This window comes from Marmota marmota, unplaced genomic scaffold, assembly GCF_001458135.2.
Source record: "Marmota marmota marmota unplaced genomic scaffold, marMar, whole genome shotgun sequence".
NCBI classification, from domain to species: Eukaryota; Metazoa; Chordata; class Mammalia; order Rodentia; family Sciuridae; genus Marmota; species Marmota marmota.
Window position 1 is genome coordinate 10,777,217 of NW_026000170.1, and position 11,402 is coordinate 10,788,618.

Consider the following 11,402-nt stretch of genomic DNA (forward strand, 5'->3'; position numbering starts at 1 on the left):
ATAGTAGAGGATAGGAAAGGCAGCAGAACACAACAGACACTAGTATGGCAATATGTAAATCAATGGATGTGTAACTGATGTGATTCTGCAATCTGTATATGGGGTAAAAATGGGAGCTCATAACCCACTTGAATCAAAGTGTGAAATATGATATATCAAGAACTATGTAATGTTTTGAACAGCCAACAATAAAAAATTAAAAAAAAAATAAAGCAGTTTTGTATGTGTGTACACAAAAACTTGCCAGCAACTGTCTCACCCAAAATCCTAGGCCAGAGAATAGCACCTCAGCTCTCCAAAAACAAGGTTTTATAGCATAAAAAGTTGCAAAGGAGGGTGTCTTGAGAACTTACAGATAATAGGATTTTGAGAAGCATAATACAAAGGCAGATAATAGGTTAATGATCTATATGGCATGATATTTCAAGGTGAGGAGTAAATTCAGCTCCCCAAATCAGAATTTATTAGGTGCCACTGAAGTTTCACAGAGGGTTGTTATCTGGTCATGGGGAGTCAGAACTTATGAGGTGCCACTAAAGTTTTAGAGAGGGTTGCTATCTAGTCAGGGAAAGCCAGGCATGGGTGAGTTCAAGGCACTGGCAGGAATCCAAACAAGTTTAGAAATTGTGGTAATGTATAGTAAAACACAAATTAATTTTCATGACTTTGCGATGAGATGGCCCTCAATCTTAAGATGGAATTAGGCTGGGTTCTTCAGGTTACAGAGGGAATTTTTCATTTATAGGGAACAATGAAGGTTGTGTAATCATTGGAAACTTGTCGTGACATTGGACAGTCAGAGGCTAGGAGTGTAGGTTAAAACTTTAATTCAGAAAAGCAGTTTTTAAAAGGTTGAAACTCATTTTTACTTGGAGAGGTGGGAGACTAGACCCTAAGGAATGAGTACTTAAATTCTGCCAATTGGTTTTCTTTCTTTGGGATTTGTTGTCTCCAGGAGTTTCAATAATTACTGTGTCTCCACTTAAGACTACTTTGCAATGGGAGAAGGTCAAAGTCCAGAGCCCAGCATTCAGTATTTTCCTCTTTCCTTCAGGGCCCACTGTTATAGGGAAAGAATTTACTGGGAGGCTAATGCTTGGCTTGTTTTTCCTCCCTCCTCTGGAGCTGCAATTTCTCTTTCCATTTTTCTATTGGGGCTGTTTTGTAGGAATATTATTTTCCATAACCCTTGAACAATGCCAAATGTTCTTTGACTGGGAGACTTGGCCTTCTTGACTGGCTATTTAATTCTGCAGTCTATCTCCAGATATTATTATGGAAAGCTTGGTCCTTGTCCATGATGTCAATTTAACAAGGAGGATAAAGTTTTGAAAACAATAAACAAGGTTTATTGCTTTGCTAGAAAAGGAGAAATGTAGGGGACTCTTGTTCACAGTCTGTGATTCTGCCCCTCCAAGAGAACAGAGAGGTTTAAAAGAAGTGATGTATTTCAGGTGTTTCTCATGGGGAATTTGTGATGCACTTGTTAAATTGGTAGATAGCCATTTTTCTGGAGCCATCCCTAAAGGCTGAATTGCTTGGTTCATGTGATAGGTCTTTGCTCAATTACCAAAAGCTGGGTCTAAATGAGAAAAAAAAAACACAATTTAATCCAGTTTCCTGTCCCCAGTTTAGAGAGGGGGAGAGAGAGAAGAAGAAAAGAAAACCATGTTCACTTTACAATAAGATATAGTGCAAAGGCTGTATTTAAAGGTGAAGAAGAACAATGTTACAGTATTTTATGCCTCATACTATCAGGTTACTTTGAGACAATTAGACATCTCACCAAAGCACAGGCTTCTGAGGTTCTACCTCAGGCCCATCATCATCTGAACTACTAACTCCATTATGTCCAATGTCCAATGCCAGGGAATTTTAGTATTCAGTAGCCACAAGATTCAGAGTGTATGCAAATAGAAAATTTCCTTTTGTGGGTTTAAAAAAAATCCAGATTCTGATCACCATAACATAAAAGATATTCAAAATTATTTTCTTATTTGTCTCCTCTGTAGTTAATACAAGATCATATATGTTGTAATTTGTAATTATAAATGTGAAAATTGAGGTTGAGAAAAGTTACCATTTCTGGACACAAAATTCTTGAGTGCCACAGCCATTACACAGGCAACTGTCAAATGAAGAAATTATTACCAAAACTTTAGTCCTCATCTAGATGACAGGGTTTTGAGAAAAAGAAAAAACAAACCTTTTATTGCAAGCTTAGCAAAAAATAAACACAGGGGACTCTTGTTTCAGAGGCTTGATTCTACCCATCTGGGAAAAGAGGGCTTTTAAAGGAGATATTTAAAGACTTCATTCCAGGGTTGCCCCCAGAGGGGGTCCCAGGTGTTCCCTGAAGATTTTACTTGTTAATTTGATATCTCCTTCTGTTATGCTCAAATTTGGGACCCCCAAAGACCACCAGAGACCCAAGATCGGTGCAAGCAGCAAAGAGGTGTTTATTGTGAGCTAGCACACACAGCAACTGGTGATGCTGAGAGGACCCGAGCCCAGGGTTTGCAGCATTTTTATACATTTTTTGGAGAGGGCAGGGACTTCACATACATTATAGCATCCCTTAGCAAATCATCACACACTGCGGGAAAATCAAACAACAACTCTAAAACATGATTAGCACATTCACTGGCGGGAACAAGTTAGGTAGGGGTGATTGGTCAGTACAAAAGGGGTATTCGTTTGAACTGATTGGTTTGAGCCAAGAGGAATGTACGTACTGAACTACATGGTTTCCCAACTTGTTATCAACCACCATAAACCACTGGGAGGGTCATCTGGTATCCCAGGTATTTCCCTGTCTCATGCTGATTGGTGGCTGCTAGGGGGCTGCTATGGATCCCCACCTAGCCTGACTGAGTCAGGGACACCTGGTGCAGCAGATCTCTCCTGTTATTTGTAGATAAACAACTTAGCAGTGTGGGAATGTGCTTAGGAGTGCTCTGTGGGTTTTTCCAAGGACTAAGGTCATGTCCCTTCCTTGGACAGGCTTTGCTCTGAGGTAGAGGCTGGTTTTTCACTTCCTGTGGAGGAATGATAACTCAAGCTAATTTGTTCTCTGCTCCAAGGTAAAGGAGGGGGAGAGAGAGAAGAGGAAAAGAAAAGCATAGGACCCTTTTAAAATAAGCAGCAAGGGCTACATATAAATGTTGAAGTGGACCACTGTTCCAAAATGCTATAAAATGCAGCCATATTGGCCCCTTGGGAGACAGTGAACCAGACAACCCTATAAACACAAGAAGCAAAAGAATGGTTTAAGCAGAAGAATAACATGATCAGATTTGTGCTCTTAAAACATTACTCTGGTAATAATAGAAACCAACTCAATTTCACTTAGAAAGTGAGGCTAGCTTCAAAATTCCTCATAGAGGAGGGCCAAGGCAGTGTTCTATGCAAACAGCAGATCCCCAAAACAAACACTTACAAATTAAGAAGTGAAAAATGAATTTTCCTTATATGTAGTGAAAATAATACTTTGATTTGGAGCATGGATATTTTTCACACAATTAGACTTTATGATTCAAGGTACTCTGAGACAACCAACTCCATTCTGGCCCTAAGGGATCTTTTTCATATCCTTTGTGAGTTTTATTAATTCATTGCAACAACAAATATTTCTTGTTTCAGGTACTGCTGTATGTGCTTTGGATTCAACAGAGAATAAAAATGGACAACATATTTCTGCTCTCTGGAAGCTTACATTTCTCTGGGATACAGAAAAAAATTTAAAAATTATATAATAAGTTATGTGGAATGTTTGGAGGTAAGGTTATTGAAGTAAAAGGAGTAAGAGAAATCTAGAATGTCCCTTCATGGTCAGAATCAAATGAGGCTTACAAGTCACAAAGGATGATTTCAATAAAAGATAAAAGAAACTGCAAGGCCCTCTGTCATGCAAAATTTATGATAAACTATGTTGTGAGTATAAAGCCCTGTTGCTGCACCCAGTAGTCTCAGCTGTCAAAAGAGTCCCCTAAAAATGGTTTAAGTTCCAGCACAGTGGCACACACCTGTAATTCCAGGGACTCCAGATGGTGAAACACAAGGATCAAGAGTTCAAGGCCAGCCTCAGCAACTTAGGCCCTAAGCAACTCTAAACAAAATTCAAAAAAGTCTGGGGTTTTGGCTCAGTGGTAAAGTATCCCTGGGTTCAAATTCTGGTACATATATATAAAAAAAAGAGAAAAACTGTATTTACAGATTTACATGCTTTACAAATCTCATGAGGGAGATTGTGTTGTGGGTGGTACTTTAAAGGCCTAACTAAGCCTAGTTTTAAAAATGTGGTGTTTACAGGTACAATATCGCCAATGTTTTCACAATAAACAATTCTAGGGTTTTGTAGTGGTGGTGGTGGTGCATGAGATTTCAATAAAATTGCCTGTTTGTAAAGGAGCTGGTCAGAGCCTGATTGTTTAACAACCCGTTCTCCCAACAACTCAACATTCTGCATGTTGGAGTCTGCTGGAGTCATGGTCCTCAAAATATGGTTGCCTGTCCAGCAGCATCAGAATCATATGATAGCTGTGAATGGACATCCATGGGATCCAGATGTCCACATGAGTCTGAAGGTGGAGAGGCCCTGCCCTAAGGTGATGCAAACCAGCTTAGAGTACTGATTTAGGGTTAGGATAAAATTAAAAGTAATATGGGGAAATAGGATTATTTATTAGAATGTACATGTGAAATATGCATGAAAACATAAATACACGAGATCTGACATAACAATGGGTCAATGATGAATTTTATAAATATATAATTTGCAAATATAGGGATGCTTTGATGAATCCTGTATATGAAATATTGTTATATGTATGTAAATTTAACATTGAAAATGGAAAATGAACTTAACCATTCATATTTATGTACATGGATGTAATTCATATTATCTTTAAATTTAGAGGTATTGATAGAGTAATATCAAATTTTATATTTAGCTAGGATTAGGGTTAGAGAATTAAGATTAATATGGTGAAATATGAATATTCATTAGAATGCACTTGTGAAAACATATATAAATACTCTGAATCAGACACACAGATGAGTAAAGTATAGGACCCAAGAATATATATATTCTGTAAATATGAGGATGACTGCATGAATTTTATATATAATATGTCATAATATGTATGCAAATTTAACATTGAAAATTTTAAAAAGAAGTCAAAATTTACTTTAAAATTTATATACTTCAAATGTACTAAGTCACTTTAGGTTTAGATATAGACATATAGAAAGTATAATATCTCATATTTTATACTGGTCTCATATTAGGCTTAGAGAATTAAGATTAGCATGAGAAATATGAATATTTGTAAGAAGGCACTTGTGACAATATGTGTGAAAACACACATAAATATTTAAGATCTTACATAGGGAAAGGTAAAATGTGAGTTCTATCAATATATATTTTGTAAATGTGAGGATCATGGATAAAACCTATATTTAATATACTACAATATGTATGCAAATTTAACATTGAAAATAGAAAATAAATGTCAAAATACAGTTTAAAATTTATATATATATATGAAATTTTGTACTCAGGGTTAAATTAGAGAATTAAAATTAATATGGGGAAATATGAATATTTATAAAAATAGACTTGTGAAAACATATGTAAATATACAGAATCAGACACAAGGAAGAGTAAAGTGTGGCTTATATGAATATATATTTTGTAAATATGAATATGAATGGATGAATCCTATATATGACATATTGTGATATATATGCAATTTTTACATCAAAAATTTAAAACATATCAAAATTCACTTTAAAAATTATATTTATTTACATGGATTTAGTCACATTGGGTTATACTTATAGTGGTGGTTATATTTAACAAGGTTATACTTAATAAGAGTTAGGGTTAAAGAATTAAGATTTATATTTGGAAACATAAATATTCATAATAGACTTGTGATAACATGTCTGAAAACACATAAATATACAGAATTATATGCAGGGAAAAGTAATGTTGGGGTCTTGTTATATTTTGTAAATATTAGGAAAAAAGGATGAATTCTATATATGATATATTGTGATATATATGCAAATTTAACATTGAAAATAAAAATAAATATAAAAATGCACTTTAAAAACATATGTGTGTACATGGATTTAAGTCACAATAGGTTTAGGTATAGTGATATAGAAAGTGTAATATCACATTTTATAATGAATAATATTTAGAGTTGGAGAATTAAAATTAATATGTGGAAATATAATTATTCATGAGAATGTATTTATGACAATATGCATAAAAGATTATAAAAATGTACAGGATCTAACATGGGGAACAGTAAATAGTCTGTGAATAAATGTTTTGAAACTATGGGAGAAAACATTGAAACCTATATATGATATATTGTAATATCTATGCATTTTCACATATAAAATTGAAAAAAGAAATCAAAATACACTTTAAAATTTATATTCATGTATATAGATTTAAGTCATATTAGTTTTGGATATAGAGGTATAGAATGGATAATATCAAATTTTGTACTGAACTAGGGTTAGGGTCAGAATATTAAGATTTATATAGAAAAATATGAATAGTCATATGTATGGACTTGTGAAAACATGTAAATATACAGAATCAAACACAAGAAAGAGTAAAGTGTAGGTTCTATGTATATATAATTTGTAAATATGAGGACACATGGATACATTTTGTATATGGTATATTGTTAAATGTATGCAATTTTAACATTGAAACTTTAAAATAAATATCAAAATACACTTTAAAATTCATACTGGTGTACATGGATTTAAGTCACATTAGTTTTAGATATAGTGGTATGGATCTTCTAGGTATAGAATCATATCATCAGTAAACAGTGCTAATTTAAGTTCTTCTTTTTCTATACATATCCCTTTAATTTCTTTCATCTGTCTAACTGCTCTAGCCAGTGTTTCAAGAACTATTTTGAATAGAAGTGGTGAAAGAGGCCATTCCTGTCTTGTTCCAGTTTTTAGAGGGAATGCCTTTAATTTTTCTCCATTTAGAATGATGTTGGCCTGAGGCTCAGCATAGATAGCCTTTACAATATTTGAGATATGTTCCTATTATCCCTAGTTTTTCTAGTGCTTTGAACAAGTAAAGGTGCTGTATTTTGTCAAATGCTTTTTCTGTATCTACTGAGATAATAATAATTCTTATCTTTGATTGAATTTATTACTTTTATTGATTTTGAACCAACCTTGCATCCCTGGGATGAATCCCACTTGATCATGGTGCACAATCTTTTTGATATGTTTTTGTATTTGGTTTGCCAGAATTTCATTGAGATTTTTTGCATCTATGTTTATTAGAGATATTGGTCTGAAGTTTTCTTTCTTTGATATGTCTTTGCCTGGTTTTGGGATCAGGGTGATATTGGCCTCATAGAATGAGTTTGGAAGTGTTGTTTCTTTTTCTATTTCCTGAAATAAATTGTAGAGTATTGGTATTAGTTCTTCTTTAAAGGTCTTGTAGAACCCGGCTTTGTACCTATCTGGTCCTTGGCTTTTCTTGGTTGGTAAGCTTTTGATGGTGTCTTCTATTTCATCACTTGATATTGGTCTGTTTAAATTGTGTATATCTTCCTGATTCAATCTGGGCAGATTGTATGATTTAAGAAATTTGTTGATGGCTTCAATGTCTTCTATTTTAGTGGAGTATAAGTTTTCAAAAGAGTTTCTAATTATCCTCTGGATTTCTGTAGTGTCTGTTGTGATATTACATTTTTCATCATGTATGCTGGTAATTTGAGTTTTCTCTCTCCTTCTCTTCATTAGCATAGCTAATGTCAATTTTATTTATTTTTTTCAAAGAACAAATTTTTTGTTTTGTCAATTTTTTCAATTGTTTCTTTTGTTTTGATTTCATTGTTTTCAGCTATAATTTGAATTACTTCTTGCCTTCTACTGTTTTTTGCAGCTGATTTGTTCTTTTTTTCTGGGGCTTTGAGATGTAGTGTGAGGTTATTTATTTGTTGACTTTTTCTTCTTTTAAGGAATGAACTGTATGCAATGAATTTAGCTAAAGCAATCCTTAGCAGGAAGAGTGAAGCAGGTGGCCTCACTATACCAGACCTTAAACTATACTACAGAGCAGTAGTAACAAAAACAGCATGGTATTGGCACCAAAACAGACTGGTAGACCAATGGTACAGAACAGAGGACACAGAGACTAACCTGCAAAATTACAATTATCTTATATTAGACAAAGGTGCCAAAAACATGCATTGGAGGAAAGTTAGCCTCTCAACAAATAGTGCTGGGAAAACTGGGAATCCATATGCAACAAATTGAAATTAACCCCCTACCTCTCACCATGAATAAAATTCAACTCAAAGTGTATCAAGGAATGAAACCAGAGACTACTTCTAATAGAAGAAAAAGTAGGCCCTCATCTTCATCATATGGGATTAGGCCCCAACTTCCTTAATAAGACTCCTATAGCACAAGAATTAAAACCAATAATCAATAAATGGGATGGAATCAAACTAAAAAGTTTCTTCTCAGCAAAAGAAACAATTAGTGAAGTGAATAGAGAGCCTACATACTAGGAGCCTACACATCAGATAGAGCCCAAATTTTTAGTGTATGTAAAGAACTCAAAAAGCTAAGCACCAAAAAATAAAAAACAAAGAACAAACAAACAAACAAACAAAAACCAAATAAGCCAATCAACAAATGGGCCAAGGACCTGAACAGACACTTGTCAGCGAGGATAACAATTAATCAACAAATATATGAAAAAATGTTCATCTTCTCTAGCTATTAGAGAAATGCAAATCACTCTAGTCAGAATGGCAGCTATTATGAAGACAAACAACAATAAGTGTTGGTGAGGATATGGAAAAAAAGGTACACTCATACAATGCTGGTGGGACTGCAAATTAGTGCAGCCAATATGGAAAGCAGTATGGAGATTCCTTGGAAATCTGGGAATGGAACCACTATTTGACCCAGCTATCCCTCTCCTCGGCCTATACCAAAAAGACTTAAAAACAGCATACTACAGGGATGTCAGGGTTTTTAGTCCTTGTTCCCTCCCGACCTGCAGGAGAAATAGGGAGAACACACCCTGGGCCAGGATGAGCCAAGAAAGGAAAGGGCCCACTGACCACCCACACCCAGCCCTCCCTCACTGGAGGACAATCAGATGCCTCAGGGAGACCAGTCAAGGCTGGAGCTCATTTATTGAGGAAGCACACACAGTAGTATAAAGCATAGGAGCCAATCAGGATAAAGGTCAGCAGGGTGAGGAGAGTTCAGGTGTACACCCATTCTACAGGAAGTAAGGGGAGACATGAGCTGTCCACGAGGGCAGAAGGGTTCTGAGCCTATACTAGAGGTGGTCCCATTTTTTCACAACCCACAGTAATGCCTTCTGGCTGATCACCAGGTGCCATCTTAGCCATGTGCAGCTCCAAGACCAGGAAGTGAGCATCAGTCTGTAAGTTAGGTTTCCTTTTCTCCATCATAGGTTTCTATTTCTCTGTTGTGACAAGCCCTACACCTGGGTGCCATTGGAGCTCCCACCGACACCCAGGTTCGAGGGGTCTTGCCTCTGGAGGGGGGACTTCCCTTGAACCTAGGTTGATGGTAAATGAGCTCCCCCCACACCCAGGTTCGAGGGGTTTTTCCCCTGGAAGGTGGAAACCTTTGACCCTGGTTGTTGGTGGGAACTTCCCCCCATCCCCAGGTTAGAGGCATCTTGTGCCTGGAGGGGGGAGTCCACTCGACCCTGGGTGTCGGGGGGACTCCCCCCGACACCCAGGTTAGAGGAGTCTTGCCCTTGGAGGGGGGACTTCCTTTGACACTGGGTTTCGTTGGGAGCTTCCCCCGATGCTCAGCTTCTAGAGGTCTCATCCCTGGAGGGGGGACTCCCCTCGACCCTGGGGCCAATGGTATACGGGCTCCCCCCCATACCCAGGTTTGAGGGGTAATCCCCCTGGAGGGAGGAGTCCCCTAGACCCTGGTGGTGATTTATAGGAGCTACCCCCAAAACCCTTGTTATTGTGGTCTCCGCCCTGGAGAGGGGAATCCCCTGAACCTGGGGTCAGTGGGAGCTCCCCCCTACACCCAGGTTCAAGGAGTCATTCCCCTGGAGGGGGGACTTCTCTCGAATTTGGGGGCAATGGTATATGAGCTCTCCCTGACACCCAGGTTTGAGGGTTCTCCCCCCCCTGGAGGGGGAAGTCCCCTTGACCTGTGGGTGGGGCAAGCTCCCCCCACACCCAGGTTTGTGGGGCTCTCCCCTGGAAGAGGGACTCCCTTCAACCCTGGGGGCGATGGTATGTGTGCTTCCTCCAACATCCAGGTTCGAGGGGTCTCCCCCTAGTGGGGAGAGTAACATCGACCCTCGGGTGGTGGAATCTCCACCAGACACCCAGGTTCCAGGGGTCTCCCCCCTGGTGGGTGGAGTACCCTAGAACCTGGGGGCAGTGGGAGCTCCCCCAGACACCCAGGGTCGAGGGGACTCCACCTGGATGGGAGAGTATCGTTGACCCTGGAGGTGGTGGAAGCTCTCCCTCAAACCCAGGTTTGAGGGGTTTCTCCCCTCAAAGGGGCTGTCCCCTGGACTCTGGGGGTGGTGGGATCTCCCCCCCCCACACACACTCTGGTACGAGGGGTCTCCCCCCTGGAGGGTGGAGTCCCCTCGAGCATGGGAGCTGTGGGAGCCCCCCTGAAACCAAGGATCGAGGGGTCTCCCCCAAAGGGGAGAGTCCACTTGACTCGGGGGCAGTGGGAGCTTCGCCTGACACCCTGGTTCTAGGGATCTCCTTTGGCGGCCCGTGCGGGGAACGTCTGAAGCTTCAGGGTAAGTGAAATTGCTTGCCCCTAAGGGAAGGCGAGAGAATGGGTGACCATTTTAAAAAACAATGTGTTCTTGTTTTGATTTGTTTTGTGTTTGTTTCAAGCTGCCTATCCCTAGAATTTTCTCAGGCAGATTGGGAAAAATGGTTGGCTCAAGGTTTGAAGTTGTTCGCCCCTGAGGAAGAGATAGAAATAGACCACAAATGCACATATCAAGAAAATAGGAAAATTGATACAACGATTTTTTGTTCCGTTTTTGTTTCATTCTGTTTTGGTTTTGTTTTGTGTTATCTTATTGGGTTGCGTTATCTTTATAACAGATTAGAAATTAGTAAAAAACAAACTGAAAGAGTGTTAAGTAAATTGTTAGAGGTTCAGACTATGGAGAAAGACATTTTAGATCAAGCAAAAGAGAAGGTCTCTCAAGCTAGTCAGACAGAGGAAGAAAATTTAAAGGAAGAAAGCTTAGAGGAGAAACAGCTATTAGGGAAAAAGCTACAACAGGAGGCTGCTACTAACACCGTTCTATCATCAGAGGGCGTAATTCAACCAACAGCACCCCCTATGGAGAT